Source organism: Symphalangus syndactylus, chromosome 22, assembly GCF_028878055.3.
Source record: "Symphalangus syndactylus isolate Jambi chromosome 22, NHGRI_mSymSyn1-v2.1_pri, whole genome shotgun sequence".
NCBI lineage: Eukaryota > Metazoa > Chordata > Mammalia > Primates > Hylobatidae > Symphalangus > Symphalangus syndactylus.
The window spans coordinates 10,271,766-10,297,926 of record NC_072444.2 but is presented as its reverse complement, the minus strand read 5'-3'; the positions used below and the strand labels follow the sequence as shown (position 1 = coordinate 10,297,926).

Here is a 26,161-nt window from a genome sequence, read left to right as displayed (position 1 = left end):
TTTTCTAGAGAAGGACAATATGATGTCAGATTCTGTTCAATGGAGATCAGAATACTATTTGGTGAGCCTGTTCTGCACCTGTGGAAGTAAAAGAAGAAGACTGGCTCACACACCCGGAGGGAGGATGGTATTTATATGGGCTCTCCCTCTGACCTCTTGGCAGCAAATGTAAGAAAGTCCTCTTTTGAGCCTTAGGGGCGGGCCCAGGACTTTCAACTACCCATTCAAACAGGGTTACAATTCCCCTCCTCCACAATTAAGTTCCTTTCCCATTCTCCATGCATGCATGAATTGCAGTGACATTGACATGGGGGCTTGACATTAGTCTTTGAAGGTCATTTAAATCATCCTCCTTCCAAACTGCCTTAAAAGCAATGTATCATCCATTCCACAATGCCTGAGTGTAGGGTTTGACGAGATCGTACTCAAAGCAGAATCACCTGAAGAATAAAGAGAGTTCCAAATTTGGGTATCATAAAAAGAACAAATCAAAGAAATAAAAAGTGGTAAAACTCAGTTACTCAAAAGACAATAGTAAGAGAAACACTAACACCGAACACTGGACAAATGGAAACACTTCTACTGACAATCCTGTTTATCTAGGAAAGTTGAAAGGGTCATCCACTGGCCAGGCACAGTAGCTCATGCCTGTAATCCCAGCACTTTGGGAGGCCGAGATGGGTGGATCTCTTGAAGTCAGGAGTTTGAGACCAGCCTGGCCAACATGGTGAAATCCCATCTCTACTAAAATTAATCAGGTGTGGTGGTGCATGCCCATAGTCCCAACTACTCAGAAGGCCAAGGCAGGAGAATCGCTTGAACCTGGGAGGTGGAGGTAGCAGTGGGCAAAGATCACATCACTGCATTCCAGCTTGGGTGACAGAGAGAGACCTCATCTCAAAAAAAAAAAAAAAAAAGGTCATCCACAATATGGCCCTTTATATGCCTCCGGTTTCATCTCCTGTCACATTCTCATACACATATACCTTTCTTTGCAGTCCTACAGACCTTCCCATCGCACCCCACTGTACCATGTTCTCTCTTACCTCCATACTTTTGCTCAAGTTTGACCACCCACCACAACCCCTACCAACCTATAAGGTCTTCCAAGTCTGAGCTCAAGCGAAACACCTCTTGATGGGCCTTGCCCCAAAGGAAGCTGGTGTCCCCTCTTCCACATGCCATAATGGTTCTCTAAATGTCCATAACACGTTGTCCACGTCTATACCATCACACAGGATTAAAATGAGTGGTTTTTTCACTTGCTATCTTACTAGACTGTGAGTTCTCTGAGGCTGCTGCTATGAGTCATCTCTAATCTTAGTGCCTACCACCACGCTAGGTACCAAGAGAATGGTCAATAAATGTTTATCAAGGCCAGGTGCGGTGGCTCACGCCTATAATCCCAGCACTTTGGGAGGCCAAGGAGGGCCCTATCACTTGAGGTCAGGAGTTCGAGACCAGCCTGGCCAACATGGTGAAACCCCATCTCTACTAAAAATACAAAAATTAGCTGGGCATGGTGGCACGTGCCTGTAGTTCCAGCTATTTGGGAGGTTGAGGCAGGAGAATCACTTGAACCCAGGCGGCAGAGGTTACGGTGAGCTGAGATCGGGCCACTGCACTGCAGCCTGGACAACAGAGCGAGACTCCATCTCAAAAAAAAAAAAAAAAATGTTCATCAAATCAAATGAAGGAAGCCATAGTTGGTTCTCGTGCTTTGGCTCTCATAAAGATAAGGATAAAGAGGGTGTCTGGACCTCCAGTCTTATAGCACTGCTTCCTGAGAGAAGATAACCCAAGTTCAACCTTTGTTTTAGAAATAGATTATTGGCATCCCACCAGGTCATGAGAGAGGATCTCCACTTACCCCTCAAACTCAGGGGTCCAATCTGGGACAGAACAGAGAAAGAAGTTAAAAATTATTGGCTGGGCGCGGTAGCTCAGGCCTATAATCCCAGCACTTTGGGAGGCTGAGGCGGGCGGATCGCCTGAGGTCAGGAGTTCGAGACCAGCCTGGCCAGCATGGTGAAACCCCGTCTCTACTAAAAATACAAAAATTAGCTGGGCATGGTGGCAGGCACCTGTAATCCCAGCTACTCGGGAAGCTGAGGCAGGAGAATCGCTTGAACCCAGGAAGCAGAGGTTGCGGTGAGTGAAGATCACGCCATTGCACTCCAGCCCGGGCAACAGAGTGAGACTCCGTCTCAAAAAAAAAAAAAAAAAAAATTAGAGACCAAGACTACCGTGACCAACATGAGCTGTCTGCCACAACCATCTCATTCTTGTACCTCAAAGCTCTTACTCCCTAATGTAAAGAGAGAAAAATGATAGTTACCAGCCAAGGGAGAGAAATTTCCAAAAAGGCTAAGGAATGTCAGAATAAGTCATGATAATTAGCACATGTCCAAAGAAATACAGGGTGTTTTAAACTTTCCAGGTACTTGGCCTAAAATGTTAATAAGACCCTGAATCTCCCAAACCAGCTTCTTGTCCTCCTCTCCACAATACTTTTGTCCCACCCATCTACCCACCAAGCTGTCTGCCTTTCTTTTTTCCCCCTCCCCGCCCTTTTTTTTTTTTTGAGACGGAGTTTCACTCGTTGCCCAGGCTGGAGTGCAATGGCACGATCTCAGCTCATCACAACCTCTGCCTCCCGGGTTCAAGCGATTCTTCTGCCTCAGCCTCCTGAGTAGCTGGGATTACAGGCATGCGCCACCACACCTGGCTAATTTTGTATTTTTAGTAGAGACGGGGTTTCTCCATGTTGCCTAGGCTGGTCTCGAAATCCTGACCTCAGGTGATCTGCCCGCCTTGGCCTCCCAAAGTGCTGGGATTACAGGTGTGAGCCACCACACCCGGCCTCCTTCTCCCTTCTTTTCTGTTCCCTTCCCTTCTCCTCCCTTCCCTCCCTTCTTCATTTCTTTCCTCAATAAATATGGGTAGAGCTGGTGAAAATCTGGCACACAAATGACAACTATAAAATATATATGGAGCCACGCATGGTGGCTCACACCTGTAATCTCAACACTTTGGGAGGCCAAGGCAGGAGGATCACTTGAGCCCAGGAATTTGAGGCCAGCCTAGGCAACACAGTGAGATCCCATCTCTTAAAAAGAAAAAAAAAGAAGAAAAAAAGCATACATATATATTGTCTTCGTATAAAGTAACACACAATTATTTGTTCATTCAATGAAACTTATATACCAGGCATTGTGCCACACACTTACGATATTAATTTAATACTTCCTCTGCCCTCACAGAGCTTGCAAGCTCCTAGAGATACAAATAAAGGGGACAATAATACTCTGGTAAGTGTGACCACAAATGTTAAGTTCAAGGTATAATGGAAGTATCCAGCTCAAGTTGGGGCAAAGAGGGGGAGTCAGTTAAGAAAAGGTGTCTTAAAGGACAAATAAACCTAGTTAAGAACTTCCAGGTGGAGGGAGTAGCATATGCAGAGGCAAAAACAGTGTTCCAGGAACAGCAAATGGCTTATGTGGCTGAAGTGTAGGAAGTCATGAGTGATGAGGCTAATAAGGCAGACAAAAGCTAAGGCACAGAGAACCTTGTATGCCGGGCTATAGCACTTACAGAGTGTGCTGAAAGCTATAGGGAGCTATTTAAGATTGAGGCCAGAGAGTGACATGATCAGATTTGCATTTAGAAAGCTCTCTCTGGCAGCAGTATGGAGAATATACTACATGAGGCAGTGAAAGACTGAGGCAGAAGTCCAAGCGGAAGCACTTCTAATTGATAGAATCTACAGAACAGGAGAGTTGCAAAACAGGATGATACAAAGTGTGCTATACTGGGTTTGAAAGACCAGGTACACTTTCTTCCTTGAACAATTAAATTACAGTAGTCACCCCTTATCCTCAGAGCATAGTTCCAATACCCTCAGATGATGCCTAATATTAGTAAAAGTTAAGTGAATGTGGTCTCTCAAAACATCTTACTGCACTGTATTCACCTGTTTTTGAACCAGAGTGGAACACAGGTAATTGAAACTGGATAAGGCAGGGGACCACTGTATTTAATCTCGCTGAGCCTCAGTTTTTACTATTTGAAAAACGTGTTTATTTGCAAAAGAAGAACTAGGGAGAACACGAGGCTAGATCAAGCGTCAGCAATCTTTTCTTAATGCTTTAAAATTATTTAGAGATATAGTTTTTAAAAAAATAGGCTGGACGCAGGCTGGGCGCAGTGGCTCACGCCTGTAATCCCAACACTTTGGGAGGCCAAGGCGGGTGGATCACGAGGTCAAAAGATCAAGACCATCTTGGCCAACATGGTGAAACCCCATCTCTACTAAAAATACAAAAATCAGCTGGGCGTGGTGGTGCTCACCTGTAATCCCAGCTACTTGGGAAGCTGAGGCAGGAGAATCGCTTGAACCAGGGAGGCAGAGGTTGCAGTGAGCTGAGATCGTGCCACTGCACTCCAGCCTGGTGACAGAGTAAGACTCTGTCTAAAATAAATAAATAAATAAATAAATAAATAGGCCAGACACGGTGGCTCATGCCTGTAATCCCAGCACTTTAGGAGGCTGAGGTGGGTGGATCACCTGAGATCAGGAGCTCGAGACCAGCCTGGCCAACATGGTGAAACCCCATCTCTACTAAAAATACAAAAAATTACCCAGGCATGGTGTCATACACCTGTAGTCTCAGCTACTCAGCAGGCTGAGGCAGGAGAATTGCTTGAACCCAGGAGGCAGGTTGCAGTGAGCTGAGATCACACCACTGCACTCCAGCCTAAGTGACAGAGTGGGACTCTATCTCAAAAAATTAAAATAAAAATAAAAATTTAAAAAATTAAAAATATATGTAAACTCTAAAGACTCATGATATAGCAAATGTCAGTGTATCTATCACTGCTTAAGAAGAATATTGCCGGGCATAGTGGCTCACGCCTGTAATCCCAGCACTCTGGGAGGCTGAGGTGGGTGGATCACCTGACGTCAGGAGTTTGAGACCAGCCTGGTCAACATGGTGAAACCCCATCACTACTAAAAATACAAAAAATTACCCAGGCGTGGTGTTATACAGCTGCAGTCTCAGCTACTTGGCAGGCTGAGGCAGAATTGCTTGAACCCACGAGGCAGGATGCAGTGAGCTGAGATCACACCACTGCACTCCAGCCTGAGTGACAGAGTGGGACTTCATCTCAAAAAATTAAAATAAAAATTTAAAAAATTAAAAATATATGTAAACTCTAAAGAATCATGATATAGCAAATGTCAGTGTATCTATCACCCAGTTTAAGAATAATACTGCCAGGAGTGGTGGCTCACACCTATAATCCCAGCACTTTGGGAGGCTGAGGTGGGTGGATCACTTGAGGTCAGCAGTTTGAGACCAGCCTGGCCAAAATGGTGAAACCCGTGTCCACTAAAAATACAAAAGTTAGCCAGGTGTGGTGGTGGACACCTGTAATCCCAGCTACTCAGGAGGCTGAGGCAGGAGAATTTCTTGAACCCAGGAGGCGGAGGTTGCCATGAGTGGAGATCACGCCATTACACTCCAGCCTGGGTGACAAAGACTCTGTCTCAAAAAAAAAAAAAAAAAAAAAAAAAGGTCAGGCATGGTGGCTCTTGCCTGTAATCCTAGCACTTTGGGAGGCCAAGACGGGCGGATCATGAGGTCAGGAGATCAAGACCAGCCTGGCCAACATGGCAAAACCCCGTCTCTACTAAAAATACGAAAACTAGCTGGGCATGGTGGCGCACGCCTGTAATCCCAGCTACTGGGGGGCTGAGGCAGAAGGATGCTTGAACCTGGGAGGCGGAGGTTGCAGTGAGCTGGGATCACGCCACCGCACTCCAGCCTGGGCAACAGAGCAAGACTCCGTCTCAAAAAAAAAAAAAGAATATTACTATTAGCCTTAAAGCCCCCTGCATACTCTCCCAAAGCCATCTCCTTTCCTTATCCTGAAATAAATATCTTAAATGTATGACATGTGTTTACCATTTCCTTTTCTTTATAGTTTTATCACATTTCTATCTCTAAATGTTATATTGTTTAGTCTCACATTCTAGAACTTCATATGATTCTAATATATATATTCGTATATTATATATATATATATATATATATATATTTTTTTTTTTTTTTTAAGATACAGGGTCTCACTTTGTTGTCCAGACTGGAATGCAATGCATGATCACTCTTTGTAACTTGTAACTCCTGGGCTCAGGCAATCCTCCTACTTCAGCCTCCTGAGTAGCTGAGACCACAAGCGTGTGCCACCATGCCCAACTAATTTTTTTTTTTTTTTTTTGAGACTGTTGTCCTGTTGTTCAGGGTGAAGTGCAGTGGTGCAATTACAGATCACTGCAGCCTCAAACTCCTGGGCTCAAGAGATCCTCCCAAGTAGCTGGGACCACAGGCATGCACCACCAATGCCCGGCTAGATTTTAAATTTTTTGTAGAGACAGGGTCTTCTTACGTTGTCTAGGGTGGTCTCGAACTACCGGGCTCAAGGGATCCTCCCGCCTTGGACTCCCAAAACGCTGGGATTACAGGCATGAACTACTGTGCCCAGCCACTTTTAAAATTTTTTTGTAGAGACAGTGTCTCACTATGTTGCCCAGGCTGGTCTTGACCTGATATTTTTATTCCTAATATTAACGTATATACCCTTCTGCAACTTTTTGTTCCTGAGATTAATTTATGTTGCTATAGCTGCGATTTACTCATTTCCACTGTTATATAGTATTCTATTGTAGGAACATATCATGATTTACTTATCCAATCTCAAGTTGATCAACATTGGGATTTTTTCTCCAGTTTGAATTCTTTGTTAGTTTGTTTTGCTATTGTCAACGGTGTTGCTATGGATGTTTTTGTACATGTCTCCTGGTCCACATATGTAAAGTTCTTTAGGGTAGATACCCAGGAGTGGAATTTCTGGGTCACAGGGCATGTACATCCTTAATTATGAGACAATACCAAATTGTTTTTCCAAAATAGTTGTGCTTATTTACACTTCTGCTTGCAGAGTTCTAGTTGCTTCATATCCTTCCCAACATTTTTTGTCAGACTTTAATTTTTACCAATCTGATGAACATAAAACCAGCATATCACTGCAGTTTTAATTTGCATTCCTCCGATTACTGATGAGGCTGAGCATCCCCAACTCTTTTCATAGGAAGGAGCTACTTTTTGTTTTTCCAAAACACTGAGATCAAGCTCTCTCCATCAAAGTCTGGAATGGCTAGAGTATGTGCCAGCAGCTGCCTCCTAATAATTAACCAGATGAAGCCTGGTCTCTTTCAGCACTAAGGTAAAACTATATGACCGAATCTCTGGCATGTATCAACACATGACATAGCAGGAAACCTTAAAATTTTTATCTGAGAATTGGGGGTGGGTTAGCGATGTGAGAAGGGCCGAGACTGAGACAAATCAGACTAGGAATGATCAGACAGAGCATGTGTTATTTAAGGCCCTTCAGTATCTGACACGAACATACTTGTTTAGCCTCATCTCTGGCCACACCTTTCCAATGCTCTAGCCTCCAGCCACTCACTGCTCACCACAGAAGCCCTGCACTCCAATGTCTCTGTGATTTCACTCAAGACATTTGCCACTTCCTGGATTACTTACCTTTTTGTTTTTTTCCTGCTTCTTAAAATGTGATTAACGCTTCCCGGCCCAGTTCAAGTGTAATTGCTTCCATGAAGCTATCCTGACCCCATTCCCCAGAAAAAATTAATCAAGCTTTCATCTACTCCAAGAGAACTCTATTATTACTTTATTATAGAATCCATCCCATATTACACTTGGAACAGGAAGACTGTGAGCTCTTTGAGGGAAGGTACTATCTTTTAAATCCTGTGGTGCTAAGCAGCCCTTCTGTCACTCATCAAATCTTCATAAAATTCCTGATAAATGGACAGAAAGATAAACAGAAATCTACTGGGAAACAAATCTCTAAACAGTGGAAAGGTTAGGACAGGCGCAGTGGCTCACGCCTGTAATCCCAGCACTTTGGGAGGCCGAGGCAGGCAGATCACAAGGTCAGAAGATCGAGACCATCCTGGCTAACACGGTAAAACCCCGTCTCTACTAAAAATACAAAAAATTAGCCAGGCATGGTGGCAGGCACCTGTAGTCCCAGCTACTAGGGAGGCTGAGGCAGGAGAATGGCGTGAACCCGGGAGGCAGAGCTTGCAGTGAGCTGAGATTGAGCCGCTGCACTCCATCCTGGGCTACAGAGACTCTGTCTTTAAAAAAAAAAAAAAAAAAAAAAAAAAAAAAAAAAAAAAAAAAAAACACAAAAAAACAATGGGAAGGTTCTTTCTGACTCTTGCAGACTATGAAGAAAAAAAATCAGAGAAAAAGCAAAGAAGGAGATAAGGAGTAGGAGCTAATGAAAAAGAAAATAGGACAACTGGGTCCCCTTAGTAGAGATCCATATCAGATAGGCCAGGAAGTAAAAATGTAAACCACAGTTCACCATTTAAATGTTGGGGACAACAACATGGAAAGTGAAATTTAGAACTGATTTTAAAACTATAGGCTGTATCTTGAAAGTGATCAAATTTAACTGGAAAATTATTTGGATATTCCCCAGTGATTAGGAATAAATAAATAAATACATAATTTGGTCATGGTGCTTTCCTCTGGAAGAAGTTGTTTAAGTAAAACTTCCATTTATTTAATAGTTAAAGGTTTTCTCTTTCTTTTTTTTTTTTTGGAGACAGAGTCTCTTTCTGTCACCCAGACTGGAGTGCAATGGTGCGATCTCAGCTCCACTGTAACTTCCACCTCTCGGGTTCAAGCGATTCTCCCGGCTCAGCCTCCCGAGTAGCTAGGAATACAGGCGTCCGCGGGCAATTTTTTTTGTATTTTTAGTAGAGATGGTGTTTCGTCATGTTGGCCAGGCTGGTCTCAAACCCCTGACCTCAGGTGATCCGCCCGTCTCAGCCCCCCAAAGTGCTGGGATTTACAGGCGTGAGTCACCATGCCCGGACTGTATTTTTTTCTAGTAGAGACGGGGTGTTTCACCATGTTGGCTAGGCTGATCTTGAACTCCTGAACTGAAGTGATCCACCCGCCTCGGCCTCCCAGTGTGCTGGGATTATAGGCATGAGCCACCACACCAGACCAGGTTTTCTATTTTTTTCTTACATCATCTTGGTAAGTTATCTTTTCCTAGGAGTTTGTCCATTTTTATGTTAAGTCCTCAAATTAACTGGCACAGTATTTATTAAATTGATTAGTAGGGTCGGGCGCAGTGGCTCATGCCTGTAATCCTAGCACTTTGGGAGGCTGAGGCAGGTGGATCCCCTGAGCTCAGGAGTTCAAGACCAGCCTGGGCAACATGATAAAACTCTGCCTCTACAAAAACTTACAAAAATTAGTCAGGCATGGTGGCTGACGCGTGTAGTTCCAGCTACTCAGCAGACTAAGGTGTGAGGATCACTTGGGCCCAGGAGGTGGATTAGTAAAAATTATTGTTATTAAGACAAAAAGGATAGAAGAATGGAAGAATGGAATAATGGCAGAGTATAATCCAGATATAAAGATTTGGGATTCAACAATTGTGACCTTTTTTTTTTTTTTTAAGAGACAGGGTCTTACTCTGTTGCCCAGGCTAGAGTGCCGTGGCTTAATCATAGCTCACTGCAGCCTCAAACTCCTGGGCTCAAGTGACCCTCTTGCCTCAGCCTCCTGAGTAGTTAAGTCTATAAGTGTGAGCTACCTCTCCTGGCTAATTTTTAAAATTTTTTGTAGAAATTAGGTCTCACTATGTTGCCCAGGCTGGTCTTGAATTCCTGGGCCTCAAGCAATCCTCCCACCTCTACCTCCCAAAGTGCTAGGATTACAGGCATAAGCCACCATACCCAGCCTAATATTTCAACATTTTAACGTATCTCTGTCTTCTCAGAATATAGGTTTCTTTTGGACAGGAGATTGTGTCTTTTGCACACACTGTGTTGTCAAAAGTATTTGTTGGCCGGGCGCGGTGGCTCACGCCTGTAATCCCAGCACTTTGGGAGGCCGAGACAGGCGGATTGCCTGAGCTCAGGAGTTCGTGACCAGCTTGGGCAACATAGCGAAACTCTGTAGCTACTAAAATACAAAAAAAATTAGCCAGGCATGGTGGCCTGCGCCTGTAGTCCCAGCTCCTTGGGAGGCTGAGGCAGGAGAATTGCTTAAACTTGGGAGGCGGGAGGCGGGAGGCGGAGGTTGCAGTGAGCCAAGATCGCGTCACTGCCCTCCAGCCTGGGCGACTGAGTGAGATTCCAAAAAAAAAAAAAAAAGGCCTTGTTGATTTCCTGTATCAAATAAAAAACACAAAACTGGTCATTCAAGGCAAATAGGTATTTATTTTATTAATAGCTCATTTTCATTAATGCATGGTTGATCCCAGTTAAAGATAACTAATATTTGTAGTTTTCCTCAAAAATAAAGATTTTTAAAAATTAGGCTGGGTGCGGTGGCTCACTGTAATCCCAACGCTTTGGGAGGTCAAAGCAGGTGGATCACTTGAGGCCAGGAGTTTGAGACCAGCCTGGCCAACATGGTGAAAAACCATCTCTACTAAAAATACAAAAATTAGCTGGGCGTGGTGTTGCACGCCTGTAATCCCAGCTGCACGGGTGCTGAGGCAAGAGAATTGCTTGAAACTGGGAGGTGGAGATTGCAGTGAGCCGAGATCACGCCTCTGCACTCCAGCCTCGGTGACAGAGCGAGATTCTGCCTCAAAAAAAGTAAAAAATTAAAAAACTTAAAAAAAAATTGTAAAAATTGGCGGCCAAGCGCAGAGGCTCATGCCTGTAATCCTAGCACTTTGGGAGGCTGAGGTGGGCAGGTCACCTGAAGTCAGGAGTTTGAGACCAGCCTGGCCAACATGGTAAAACCCTGTCTCTACTAAAAATACAAAAATTAGCCGGGTGAGGTGGCAGGCGCCTGAAATCTCAGCTACTCAGGAGGCTGAGGCAGGGGGATCACTTCAACCCAGGAAGCGGAGGTTGCAGTGAGCCGAGATCGCACCATTGCACTCCACTGGGCAACAAGAGCGAGACTCCGTCTAAAAAAAAAAAAAGTTTCAGAGGCCATTCTCATTTGTGAGTTTTTTGTTGTTGTTGAGACCTGACCGTGTCTGTCATCCAGTCTGGAGTGCAGTGGCGTGATCATAGCTCACTGTAGCTTCAATCTCTCGGACTCAAGTGATCCCCCTGCCTCAGCCTCCCAAGTAGCTAGGAATACGGGTATGTGCCACCATACCTGGCTAATTTTTAAAATTTTTAGTAGAGACAAGGTCTGGCTATGTTACCCAGGCTGGTCTCCAACTCCTGAGCTCAAGTGATCCAGCCTCCTAAAGTGCTACGATTTACAGGCATTGAGCCATCCTGCTGGGCCACATTCATAAAATTTGACATAAATAAAACATCTATCCTTTTAAATACAGGAATTCACTGAATTTAAAGAAAACAGCCACCAAGAATAGGAAGTTTAAACAGCTTTGAACTATAAAATATACATTATTTTTAAAAAATAAAAATGTAATTAAGACTATTATTACTATAAAAGTACATCTCATAATTTAAGGGGAAAGTCATTTCAGTGGTTTAAAAAAAACTTACGTTCACATTCGTTTTATCCATTTTTCCCCCAAACTTTATGCCACAGTAGTTAACTGGTAGGAAGGCTATCTGATATAAATTTCAGTGTCCTTGCCTGTCCCACCCCCATCACGACCTAGTGGATACATACTTGGTTAAATACATACTGTATAAGGAAGCAAAGAGGTAGTTTGATCTTTAAAAATCCAGGATAGTTTCTATTAGAATAATCTTGAAAGTTTAGCGATCTGACTACGAATACTAGCCCTCTATCGATGAAGGACAACCTCTAATTGGATGCCACTCCAGAACAGTGTTACTGCAAATAAGTATGATCCAACAGCTCAATGAGATAACACATACGCTTTGATTCTAGACTGGTATAATCCTTTCTAACAAACATTAACACAGCCTCTGGTACCATACAATAAGGTTATTTCCAAATATCTATAGGAAGTTGATGACAGTAATATTTCTCTGCCAGTCCAGTAATGCAGATGCATTTACCAGCTCCTCTCCTTGTAGAAATCATGTTAATAAAGATATTTTGGGATTTATGGTTTTAAATGCCAATTTTTTTTTTTAATGAGACAAGTGTTATAGAAATTCCTGCTGATATTTTTCAGACTTGGAGGAAATGAAGTTTGACAAAGAGTATTTCCTGAGTGGTCTAGAGGGAAGTAAAAGAATTAGCAAAATCGAGAGAATATGAAAATGAATCAGGTAAAGGCCTGAGTTCTGTTGGCAAAAGAAAAAATGCACCTGTATTATGTAAATAAGAATCCATGGTAAACAAGATTCAATTATAATGAAGCAATTATCATGTCCTGTCACATTTGTGAAAACTAAACTCTGCCAAGAGTTATCCTTTCAGGGTGTCCATGCACCTTGGTTTACATCAATCATCCCAGAGTGATTATTAAAAGTATTTTCTCTCACTCTTAAAAGTGAACCAGTTTACACATTATATGATCACCCTATCCTTGAAGAACCAGGAGGCAGAGCTATTAACATAGCCCCATGTTCAGCATCCAATCATAGTCCCATAGTCAAAATGGAGTACAGATATACCTCATTTATCTAACACTGTGAATACAGCAAAATAGTCCTATAATTCAGAACATGAATTCTGAAACCGAATGACCTAGGTTCAAATCTCAGCTCTGCTAAATATACTCTTCAGCTGTATAACCTTAGAAAAGTTTTTGGCCAGGCGCAGTGGCTCACACCTGTAATCCCAGCACTTTGGGAGGCCGAGGCGGGTGGATTACGAGGTCAGGAGATCAAGACCATCCTGGCTAACACGGTGAAACTCTGAAACCCCGTCTCTACTAAATATACAAAAAATTATCTGGGTGTGTTGGCGGGCGCCTGTAGTCCCAGCTACTCGGGAGGCTGAGGCAGGAGAATGGCGTGAACCCGGGAGGCGGGGCTTGCAGGGAGCAGAGATCGCGCCACTGCACTCCAGCCTGGGTGACAGAGCGAGACTCCGTCTCAAAAAACAAAAACAAACAACAAAAAAAAGTTTTTTACTTTTTATTTTGAAATAATTTCAAACTTGGAGAAAAGTTGCAACAATATTACAAAGAATTCCCATATGCCCTTCACTGAAGTTCACTAATTGCTAACATTTTGCCACATTTACTTTACACATCTCCCTACACACATTCACATACACACACAGTATTAATTAATTAATTAAGACAAGGTCTCACTCTATTGCTCAGGCTGGAGTGCAGTGGCGCTACCATGACTCAATACAGACTTGACCTCCCAGGCTCAGGCGATCCTCCCACCTCAGCCTTTTTTTTTTTTTTTTTTTTTTTGAGACAGAGTCTCGCTCTGTCTCCCTGGCTGGAGTGCGGTGGCAGATCTTGGCTCACTGCAAGCTCCGCCTCCCGGGCTCACTCCATTCTTCTGCCTCAGCCTCTGGAGCAGCTGGGACTACAGGCGCCCGCCACCACGCCCGGCTAATTTTTTTTTTTAAGTTCTTATTTTTCGTAGAGACAGAGTTTCACCATGTTAGCCAGGATGGTCTCGACCTCCTGACCTCGTAATCCACCCGCCTCGGCCTCCCAAAGTGCTGGGATTATAGGCGTGAGCCACCGCGCCCGGCCCACCTCGGCCTTTCAAGTAGCTGGGACTACAGGTACACACCAATAGGCCTGGTTATTTTTTGTATTTTTGGTAGAGACAGGGTTTCGCCATGTTGCCCAGGCAGTCTCAAACTCTTGGGATCAAGTGATCCTCCCACCTTGGCCTCCCAACGTGTGGAGATTACAGGTCTGAGCTACCACACCCGGCCACTCACTATTTTATTACTAATTTTTTTTTTTTTTTTTGAGACAGAGTCTCGCTCTGTCACCCAGGCTGGAGTGCAGTGGTGCAATATCAGATCACTGCAACCTCCGCCTGCCAGGTTGAAGCAATTCTCTTGCCTCAGCCTCCCAAGTAGCTGGGACTAAAGGCACATGCCACCGTTCCCGGTCAATTTTTTGTATTTTTAATAAAGATGGCGTTTCTCCATGCTGGCCAGGCTGGTCTCAAACTCCTGACCTCATGATCTGCCCACCTTGGCCTCCCAAAGTGCTGGAATTACAGATGTGAGCCACCGTGCCCGGCCCTATTATTACTTTTTTAACCATTTGATAATAGGTTGTAGACATCGTGTCCTTTCTCCAAATACTTCAATGGGTTATTTTCTAAAAACAAACTACAGTTCAATTATCACATCAGGAAATTTAACAATAACACACTATTATTATCTAACGTAAAGTCCATATCTAACTTTTACCCGTTGTCTCACTAATGCTCTTGAAGAAAAACAAAAAAAGAGAGAGATGGGGTCTCTCTATGTTGCCCAGGCTGCTCTCAAATTCCTGGACTCAAGCGATCCTCCCATCTTGGCCTTCCAAAGAGCTGGTATGACAGGCATGAGCCACCATACCCTCCCCTACTAATGCTCTTTATAGAAAATTTTTCCCTCAACCCAGAATCCCAATAAAGAATCTTGGGTAGATTTCTTAACCTCTCTGTGTATCAGTTTCCCCATCTGTAAAATGGAGATTAATAATAGCACCTACTTCATAAGATTATTGAGAAAAATGAAAGAATAAATATAATAAAGAATTTAGAACAGTGGCTGATATTTAGTGCAGGTGTTAGCTGCTTTTATTATTTTTTTTTTAATTTTTTTTTTTAGATGGAGTCTCGCTCTGTCACAGTGGTGCGATCTAGACTCACGGCAACCTCCACCTCCTGGGTTCAAGCATTTCTTGTGCCTCAGCCTCCCAAGTAGCTGGGATTACAGGTGTGCACCACCACGATCAGCTAATTTTAGTATTTTTAGTAGCGACAGGGTTTCACCGTGTTGGCCAGGCCGGTCTTGAACTCCTGACCTCAAGTGATCCGCCTGCCTCGGCCTCCCAAAGTGCTGGGATTACAGGCGTGAGCCACTATGCCTGGCTGTTAGCTGCTTTTAGAGAATGGCAGACTTCATATAAGGTAAAACTGTTAGATAATGGAAATAATTATTTAGAGACTATGCTTTTTGAAGGTATTTTAATGAAAATCTGTAAAATATATTGTGCATATCAATTATTTTCTGAACAGAATATTTTATAGATATTTTAACTTTTTCTTAGAAACTCAGGGTCTTCACCTCTGCAGTGGTACTGCTATAAAACTGTGATACTGGCCGGATGCGGTGACACCTGTATTCCCAGCACTTTGGGAGGCTGAGGCGGGCAGATCATGAGGTCAGGAGATCGAGACCATCCTGGCTAACACGGTGAAACCCTGTCTCTAGAAAAAATACAAAAAATTAGCCAGGAGTGGTGGCAGGCACCTGTAGTCCCAGCTACTCGGGAGGCTGAGGCAGGAGAACGGTGTGAACCCGGCAGGTGGAGCTTGCAGTGAGCCGAGATCGCGCCACTGCACTCCAGCCTGGGAGACAGAGTGAGACTCCGTCTCAAAAAAAAAAAAACTATGATACTGTCAGAGGTATCTGAGGTGTGAGGTTTATATATGCCTATATAGTAAAATGTCTACAAAGTTCTGGACAGACAACTTGAATCTCCGTCTGCTGTCCTGCTTCTGATCATTAGTATATATTAACATATCTCCTTTATATATATATATATTTTTTTTTGAGACACAGTTTCACTCTTGTTGCCCAAGCTGGAGTGCAATGGCATGATCTCAGCTCACGGCAACCTCAGCCTCCCGAGTTAGCTGGGATTAAAGGCATGCGCCACCACACCCGGCTAATTATGTATTTTTAGTAGAGACAGGGTTTCTCCATGTTGGTCAGGCTGGTCTGGAACTCCTGACCTCAGGTGATCCGCCCGCCTCAGCCTCCCAGCCTCATCTATATTATTCTAATAATACTTTTGGTCATACAAAGCTTCTAGTTTAAACAGTACTTTCAGCCGGGCATGGTGACTCACGCATGTAATCCAAGCACTTTGGGAGGCCGAGGCGGGTGGATCGCCTGAGGTCAGGAGTTAGAGACCAACCTGACCAACATGGTGAAACCCGTCTCTATTAAAAATAAAAAAATTAGCCGGGCATGGTGGTGGGTGCCTGTAATCCCAGCTACTCAGGAGGCTATGGCAGGAGAATCACTTGAACCCAGGAGGTAGAGGTTAGGTTACAGTGAGCCAAGATTGCACCACTGCACTCTAGCCTGGGCAACAGAGGAAAACTGTCTCGAAAAAAAAAAAGGTACTTTCATATCTTTCATTAATTCAATAAATATTATATCATTCGATTAATTAGCTGATATGAATCTTGCAATTAGTCTGTGAGGTAAAAAAAAAAAAACATATATTACTACTCCCAATTTTAACTACCTAATTATAGACAAATGAATTAAGGCTCAAAGAGGTCAAATGACACTTTGGGCCACAGAGTCAACAGGCCACACAGTCAGCCCTCATACACCTGGGTCCTCTGTGTGTCAATATACACAATTATCTGAGTGAGGCCCTGAGCTGATGCTACTTTTGAAGTAAAATGAACAATCTTTACCACTTAGAAGCACTTTCAGCTTACTTTTGTATTTATTTATTTGTTTATTCATTTTGAGACAGTCTCACTCTGTCGCCCAGACTGGAGTGCAATGGCACGATCTTGGCTCACTGCAACCTCTGCTTCCTGGGTTCAGGCAATTCTCCTGCCTCAGCTTCCCGAGTAGCTGGGATTACAGGCGCATGCCACCACGCCTGGCTAATTATTGTATTTTTAGTAGAGACGGGGTTTCACCATGTTGGCCAGGCTGGTCTTGAACTCCTGACTTCGTGATCCACCTGCCCTGGCCTCCCAAAGTGCTGGGATTACAACCTTTACTTTTATTTTTTATTTCCAAAAGCAGCAGGAGAAAAACAGCTTACTTTTAAAGATGCAAGGAAATACATTCTGACTGGCTGAGACTGCCAGATGTCTGACTTTCAGATGCTGTTCCTCTTTACTTCTCAAATATCTTTCTAAAATTCTCTGAACGTTACAGCCACACTTTATTAGTATAGACTCCACACATGAAAGTTGAGATAAATTCAGAACTGAGCTGAAGTTTACCTCTGCACTCTAATAAAGACTAAGAAAACAGTGTAAATAAGATTGCAGGGAGAAATGTTTAATGAGCTGTTTTTAAGCATTTCAAGTCTAATTTACATACAATTAAAGTTAATTTGCACATCATTCTCAGCTATTCATTAAACCAGGTACAAGGATCTCTAACAAAATAACCTGGTAACACTATTAGCCTAGTTTCAATTACTGTATGAACTCAAAGTAACAGCTGCACCTAAAGAAAAACAACCTACAACACTCTCACTAGGTTTTCCCCCAATTAGCCCAAATTAATGAGGTTTAATACTACCTCCATGATGACCCACAAAACCTATCTTCCCCTGATGACCCCTACAGTATAAGCTAAAATGTAGTTAAACCACCTGTCCTAGAGACTAGGCAGAGGAAGCAAGACAAAATGGCAATGGCTAAGGAAGGCTAGGGTTCTAGGGCAGATTATGGTACTAAATCTGTGCTACCTTAGTTAAATCACTCGACTTCTCTTGCCTTCAGTTGCCTCTTTTACAAAATGAGGGAGCTAATAATGTGGTCTCTAAACACAATATCCCAATAAAAGGATCCAGAGCTCTTAGGGGAAAGGGCAGAAAATGTACAAGATGAGTTGGGAACACCTTATCGTGCTAGGAAGCAAAGAACACTATCAAAGACTGCTGAAGTTATGTCAAAAGGAATCAGGAGCTAGCTTGAAGAACTTCCCACTGGCCCAATATGAAACAAATTTAACATCAATAAGAATAACTGCAATGGATTAAAACACATCAAATATGTTAACACCTAAAGTTCCTGATCATGCCCTAAAAAACCCTAAAAAGTCACTGGTCCTCTCTGGAGTATATCTGAAAACCAACTCATTATTTTGAAAACTAGTAAGTAAAAGAATAAAGGGAATGAATTACGTATTTATCTTGCCTTCCTTGTACATATCAAACCCCAGGGTAACCAAAGAGTTGATACGGTAAACTTTTTCTTTTTCGAAGTATTCCAGATGATAAACAACAAAAAATAGAATGATAGAATTAAAATCTCATCATTTTTCACACACTTAATGAAATCATGGATCTAGGTAATCATCATCCATGACCACGTACAACAGAAAAAGAGACATCTGGACATTATGAGCCTCCTCACAGAAGAATACACCAACACTTATGAAGTATTATTGCCAAAAAAGCAACCGGATTCAGGTCAAGCCTCTAGAGGAGCACTGAACAACAGGAGCCACTGCATACATGCAGCTATGGAGCACCCAAAACAGGGCCACTCCAAACCGCTATGTGCTGTAAGTGCAAAGCACCAACTTTCAAAGATTTAATATTAAAAAAGGATGCTGCTGGGCGCAGTGGTGCATACCTGAAATTCCGGCCTTTGGGAAGCTGAGGTGGGAGGATGGCTTGAGGCCAGGAGTTCAAGACAAGCCTGGGCAACATAATGAAGCCCGTCTCTACAAATAATTTAAAAGTTAGCTGGATGTGGTGGTGCATGCCTGTAGTCCTAGCTACTTGGGAGGCTGAGGTAGGAGCCCAGGTGGTTGAGGCTGCAGTGAGCTGAAATCATGCCACTGTACTCTAGCCTGAAAAACAGAGTGAGAGCTCATCTCAAGAAAAAAACAAATCGCAATAATTTTTTATTGATTATATGTCATTATATTAATGTTAAAATAAGAAGAGTTTTCAGGCTGGGGTGCGGTGGCTCACACTGGTAATCCCAGCACTTTGGGAGACCGGGGTAGGCAGATCGTTTGAGCCCAGGAGTTTGAGATCAGCCTGGGCAACATGGAGAAACCCCATCTCTATAAAAATATAAAAGTTAGCTGGGTTGGTGGTGCACGCCTATAGTCCCAGCTACTTGGGAAGCTGAGGTGGGAGGGTCACTTGAGCCTGAGAAGTGGAGGTTGCAGTGAACCAAGATAATGCCACTGCACTACAGCCTGGGCGTCAGAGCGAGACCCTGTCTCAAAACACACACACACACACACACACACACACACACACACACACACAATGCACACACACACATACAAACAACTAAGGAAAAAAATAATAGTTTGCAACTATTGGGCAAAATAAAGTTTTTTGTTTTTTGATTTCTTTTGAGACTGTGTCCAGGCTGGAATGCAGTGACGCAATCTCAGCTCACTGCAAGCTCCGCCTCCTGGATTCATGCCATTCTCCTGCCTCAGCCTCCCAAGTAGCTGGGACTACAGGCGCCCGCCACCACGCCCAGCTAATTTTTTGTATTTTTTAGTAGAGACGAGGTTTCACCGTGTTAGCCAGGATGGTCTCGATCTCCTGACCTCGTGATCCGCCCGCCTCGACCTCCCAAAGTGCTGGGATTACAGGCATGAGCCGCCACGCCTGGCCAAAATAAAGTATATTATTAAAATGAATTTCCGTGGGGCATGGTGGCTCACACGTGTAATGCCAGCACTTTAGGAGGCCGAGGTGGGCGGATCACGAGGTCAGGAGATGGAGACCAGCCTGGCTGACACGGTGAGACCCCGTCTCTACTAAAAATATAAAAAACTAGCCAGGCGTGGTGGCACGCGCCTGTAGTCCCAGCTACTGGGGAGGCTGAGGCAGGAGAATTGCTTGAACCCGGGAGGTGGCGGTTGCAGCACGTCGAGATCACGCCACTGCACTCCAGCCTGGGTGACAGAGCAATTTCCTGTTTCTTCTTAATCTTTTTAATGTGCCAAATAATTTTTTTTTTTTTTTGAGACAGGGTCTCACTCTGTCGCCCAGTCTGGAGTGTAGTGCCACAATCTCAGCTCACTGCAACCTCCACCTCCTGGGTTAAAGCAATTCTTGTGTCTCAGCCACCCAAGTAGATGGGATTACTGGCACATGCCACCACAAGCGGCTAATTTTTCTGTTTTAGTACAGATGTGGTTTTACCATGTTGACCAGGCTGAAATTTTAAATTTAATTTGAAGCTTGAATATTTCTATTAGACACCACTCTCTAGATCTAACAACCAGTTTATAGGGAATAAAAGGGATAGAGGACCATAAATGAATTACAGAAATTCAATTAGCAAAGTCCAGAACGGGAAAATTACACAACTTTGTTTCTTTAACAACAGCAGCAATAACAAAAGAAAAAAAAAACACCAGAGAAAAAAAGAACTGACCAGGTGCGGTGGCTCATGCCTCTTATCTCAGCACTTTGGGAGGCCGAGGCAGGCGGATCACCTGAGGTCAGGAGTTAGAGACCAGCCTGACCAACATGGTGAAATCCCATCTCTACTAAAAATACAAAAATTAGCTGGTTGTGGTGGCTAATGCCTGTAATCCCAGCTACTCAGGAGGCTGAGGCAGGAGAATCATTTGAACCTGGGAGACAGAGGTTACAATGAGCCAAGATTGCGCCATTGCACTCCAGCCTGGGCGACAAGAGCGAAACTCCATCTCCGGGAAAAAAAAGAACTGAGAGAACCTGTAGATTAAAAGAGACGTAAAAAAGGCCGGGCACGGTGGCTCACGCCTGTAATCCCAGCACTTTGGGAGGCCGAGGAGGGTAGATCACCTGTGGTCAGGAGTTCAAGACCAGCCTGGCCAACATGGTGAAACCCCGTCTCTACTAAGAATACAAAAATTAGCTGGGCGTCGTGGTGGAGGCGGAGGTTGCAATGAGCTGAGATCGCGCCACTGCACTCCAGCCTGGCAACAGAGTGGGACTCTGTCTCAAAAAAAAAAAAAAAAAAAAAAAAAAAAAAAAGGAGACATAGAAGCTATGTAAACCAAATCAATGTATCAACCTTGTCTGAAACCTGATTTAAATAAACCAAATGTTCAGAGAGAAGGGGTGGCAGGGATGAAAGGAGAGCAGAAAGAGAAATTAATTGTGGAAATTTGAACATTAACAGGATACAGTGTGGTTATGTTTTTTAAAAGGAGTATCTTTTATTTTTTATAGCTATACACAGAAATTAGCATTTAAATGATATGATGTCTGGGACTTGTTTCAAAATGATCCAAGGGGGATGAGGGAACGAATAGGGATGTGGATGAAACAAGACTGATCATGAGCTAATAACTGTTGAAGCTGAATGTGGGGCATGTAAGGGCTCACTATATCACCCTCTCCACATTTGTATATGTTGGAAATTTCCTATACTTTTCTAAAGAATGAGATGAGCAAACAAGTTTATCTATCAAAATTTCTTGTAGCTTTTGAATCTACAAAAATATATGAAAATAAGTCACAGAGTTGGCTAATACTTCAAGAGATCATTCGATCTAGTGTACTGCCTCCAGGACACACTACAACATTATCACATTCGGCAAATATTTATTGAGTAACTATTAAGCACAAAAGCGCTAACATTGTAGAAGATGCACAGAAATACAAGAAACAGTTTCTGTTTCAGGACTTTAGTCATATAGGAGAAATCAGAAAAGTACCTAAACATAAAACAAGGTAAAAAGTGATGAAGTTGACCAGGCGCAGTGGCTCATGTCTGTAATCCCAGCACTTCAGGAGGCCAAAGCTGGCAGATCACCTGAGGTCAGGAATTAGAGACCAGCCTGGCCAACATGGTGAAACCCCGTCTCTACTAAAAATACAAAAATTAGCCAGGTGTGGTGGTGTGCACCTGTAGTCCCAGCTACTCGGGAGGCTGAGGCAGTAGAATCGCTTGATCCCAAGAGGCAGAAAGGTTGCAGTGAGCAGAGATCGCACCACCGCACTCCAGCCTGGGCGACAGAATGAGACCCTGTGTCAAAAAAAAAAAAAAAAAAAAAAAGTGAAGTTATAGTTTAAGTATCATAAGCAAGGTACTTTTTAAGTATATCAGAAGCCATCATAGAAGAGTGTCATATAACTGGGAATGAAAAATAGGCAGGATTTGGACATGTAGTGACAGGGAGTATTATATCTGAAGTGTACAGACAGTGTCAGCAGAAGCACAGAGGCAGAATATAACGAAACATTTTTGGGAAACGAAGATGAGCGCATTATTGTGCCCGTAGTGGGAAACAGAGCTGGAAAGACAAGTAGGGGCTAGACCACAGAACCTTAAATATCAGGCTGAGTTTGTACTTTAGTCAATAAGCATTGGGAGTCACACATTCGGAGTTCTAGATGATAGACTATTTAGGAAGAAACTATACACCTCACCTAAGTTTAGTAGAAAAGAATAGAGCTGGGGAGGAGGATGAAAATAAGGATAAATAATCAAGGCAAAAGGTAACACAGGACCTAAAATGCAGTAGTGGGAGGAAAAGACAGGGAGGGATCTGAGACTGTCTGGGCGTGAAAACAAGCAGGAGTTGAGAAGTCAACTAAGATTTTACAACTGGATGAACTGGGAGAATGGTGGGGCCAATGTTTAGCATGTTGGCAGACCTATACCAGCCCTGAATAGTGCTCAATAAATGACTGACTGACTGAATAAATAAATAGAAATACGTGAGTCAAAATGAAGAGCAGTAAGTCAGGGGATTTGGGGGGCTGGGGAGTGGGGTGGGCAGGAGATAAGCTGAACCTTCTCATTGAACCTGTGTTCCTCACAAGGTTCTGAAGAACAAAATGCTGCCCAGGAGTGCTATGCATTTTCTTGGGGATGCACTTCTCTAAAGCAAAGGACTCATCATTAAAACCTACATAAAAGGTATAAAATCCATCCTTAAAACCAGTAAACATGCCTCCCAAGCAAGGAGGAGACACCTGTACAATCTGACCACAGGTTCTCAAAAGCAGACAGCTCATGAAAAGCTGGAGGTGCAAGCAGGATATCAATGAAGTGGTCCAATAGGAATTCTGGTACTGGAGCTCAGAGGCAAAAATATAGATGTGGCAGTTACTGCATGAAGGTTGTAATAGAAGACAAAAGAGTAGGCTGCGCACAGAGCCTCAAACCTGTGATCCCAGCACTTTGAGAAGCCGCGACGCAAGAATCACTTGAGTCCATGAGTTCGAGACCCTTGGCTCTACAAAAAATAAAATTAGCTAGGCATGGTGGCGTACATCTGTGGTCCCAGCTACTTGAGAGGCTGAGGTGGGAAGCTCACTTCAGCCCAGGAAGCTGAGGCTGCAGAGAGCTGAGATGGCGCCACTGTACTGCAGCCTGGCCAACAGAGCAAGAAGCTGTCTCAAAACACACACACACACACACACACACACACACACACACACACACGAGTAGATGACCTCTCAATACAAAAGCAAGAGCCTGTCTCAAAACACACACACACACACACACACACACACACACACACACGAGTAGATGACCTCTCAATACAAAAGCAAAAAAAGAGAAGCAAGGCCTGAGACAACCTAGAGACTGACAAAGGAGGATCAGGAAGGCAGAAACAGAACCAGAACAATGCTGTGTCATAAAAGCTAAGAGAAGAATGTCCAGGAGGAAGGCCTGTTCAATCCTTATCTTCTTCCTTGACCCACAAATCCAACCCATCAACAAGTCTTATCAGCTCTACCTCCAAAATATATACTAAACACATCCATTTCTCTCTATCTCTTTAGCCACCTACCTAGTAGTTCAAACTTTCATCACTGCCTAGATTTCTGCAGTAGCCTGTTCAACCCACCTCAGTCAAGTCCTGCCCCCAAATAATCCACTCTCTTTGTAGCAACTGGATTATCTTTCAAAAATGGAAATCAGGGCCGGGCGCGGTGGCTCACACCTGTAATCCCAGCAGTTTCAGAGGCAGAGGTGGGCAGATCACGAGGTCAGGTGATGGAGACCACCCTGCCCAACATGGTGAAACCCTGTCTCTACTAAAAATACAAAAATTAGCCAGGCGTGGTGGCGGGTGCCTGTAATCCCATCTACTCGAGAGGCTGAGGCAGGAGAATTGCTTCAACCCAGGAGACTGATGTGGTGGTGAGCTGAGACCATGCCACTGCACTCCAGCCTGTGTGCCAGAGCAAGACTCCATCTCAAAAAAAAAAAAAAAAAGGAAATCAAAGCTGGGTGCAGTGATGCAAGCCTGTGATCCTAGCACTTTGGGAGGCTGAGGCAGGTGGATCACTTGAGCTCAGGAGTTCAGGACCAGCCTGGACAACATGGTGAAATCCCATCTCTACAAAAAATACAAAAATTAGCCAGGCATGGTGGCTAGCACCTGTAGTTCCAGCCACTTGGAAGGCTGAGGTGGGAGGATTGCTTGAGCCCGGGAGGCAGAGGTTGCAGTGAGCCGAGATTCCACGACTGCACTCCAGCCTGGGTGACACAGTGAAACCCTGTCTCCAAAAAAAAAAAAAAAAACAAAAAAAAAAAAAAAAAAGGGAAAATCAGGCCAGGCAAGGTGGCTCATGCCTGTAACCCCAGCACCTTGGGAGGCCAAGGCAAAGATCGCTTGAGGCCAGGAGTTCAAGACCAATCTGGGCAACAAAGCAAGACTCCATCTTTACCAAAAAAAAAAACAAAAAAAAAAACCAAAGGGTTTGAAAATTAGCATGGCATGAAGATGTGAGCCTGTAGCCCTAGCTACTTAGCAGGCTGAGGTGGGAGGATCCCTTGAGCCCAGAAATTCAAGGCTGCAGTGAACCATGATGGCACCACTGCATTCCAGCCTGGGAGACACAGAAAGACCTTGTCTCAAAAAAAAAAAAAAAAAAAAAGGAAACAACAAAAAGAAAATTGTGCTTTACAGGGCATGATCATGAAAAGCGAAAAGACAACCCACAGAATGGGAGAAAATCTTCGTAAATAATGTATCTGATAAACAACCTGTATCCAGAATAAAGAACTATTAAAATACAATAAAAGGACAAATAACCCAATTTTAAAAGAAGCAACAGATTTAAATAGACATACAAATAGCCAATAAATGGCCAAGAGCCGTGGCTCATGCCTGTAATTCCAGCACTTTCCGAGGCGGAGGCGGGCGGATCACGAGGTCAGGAGATGAAGACCATCCTGGCTAACATGGTGAAACCCCCGTCTCTACTAAAAATACAAAAAATTAGCCAGGTGTGGTGACAGGTGCCTGTGGTCCCAGCTACTTGGGAGGCTGAGGTTGCAGTGAGCCAAAACTGCGCCACTGCATTCCAGCCTGGGCGACAGAGCGAGACTCCAGACTCCACGACCAAAAAAAAAAAAAAAGTTACATTGTTAATCATTGAAAAAATTGTAATAGGGGAGGAAAGAGGGGTATTGGAAGAAACAACACAGTAAGTCCTCACTTAACTCATCAATAGATTCTTGGATATCACCATTTTAAGCAAAACAATGTATAACAAAACCAATTTTACCACAGTCTAATGTAAACAAGAGTTAAGTTCCTATAGCATATTTCTGGTCACAAAAAACATCACCAAACTTCTAAAGAAAGACCAAAACACTTCTAATATTAAACACCGAAACAAATGTGAGTTATACAAACATTTAAGAAAGATTAATAAAAACAAGAAAGATAAGTATTTACCTAATTATTCCAGTTCAGGGTCATGGGTGGCCGGAGCCTGTCCCAGCAGCCCAGGGAGCAAGGTGGGAACCAACCCTGGGCAGGATGCCATCCCATCAATCACACACGCACCCACACTCACTCAGACTGGGACCATTTAGAGACACCAATTCATCAAACATGCACAATTCTGTGATGCGGGAGGAAACCAGAGTACCTGGAGGGAAACCAAAGTACTGGAGAAAGCCCACACAGATGTGGGGAGAACGTGCAAACTACACAGACAGTAGCCCCGGCCAGGAATACATTTTTTTTCTCATCAACATTATAACGCAATGAAGTTGAACAAAATAATGTTATTCAAAGACCTGTTGTAATGGCCATGAGTTGATACTTGTTGAGGCTAGGAGATAGATACACAGGAGTTCATTACATCATTCTCTTTACTTATATATATGCTTGATATTTTTCATTAAAAAGTTTTTTTTTTTAATCTTCAAGCACCTCAAATTAAAAACAAAACACTTCTTCCAGACTTCCCATTTTACTTAAAAATAAAACACACCCAGGCAAAGTGGCTCACATCCCTGTAATCTCAGCACTCTGGGAGGCGGAAGCTGAGG

General features: G+C 43.5%; 1 protein-coding gene across 3 annotated transcripts in view; it reads right to left on the bottom strand.

Annotated features, from left to right (window-relative positions):
- The window catches only part of WASF2 (WASP family member 2), a 90,575-nt gene that overhangs the window by 48,047 nt on the left and 16,367 nt on the right, over nt 1-26,161 (bottom strand). Inside the window, exon 2 of one of the 3 annotated variants that reach the window (XM_063631490.1) lies at nt 21,764-21,883. The exons of the other annotated variants lie outside the window; for them this stretch is intronic. The gene's annotated coding sequence lies outside the window, so the exon portion shown is untranslated. The remainder of the gene's footprint in view (nt 1-21,763; nt 21,884-26,161) is intronic. 3 annotated transcript variants of the gene reach the window in all.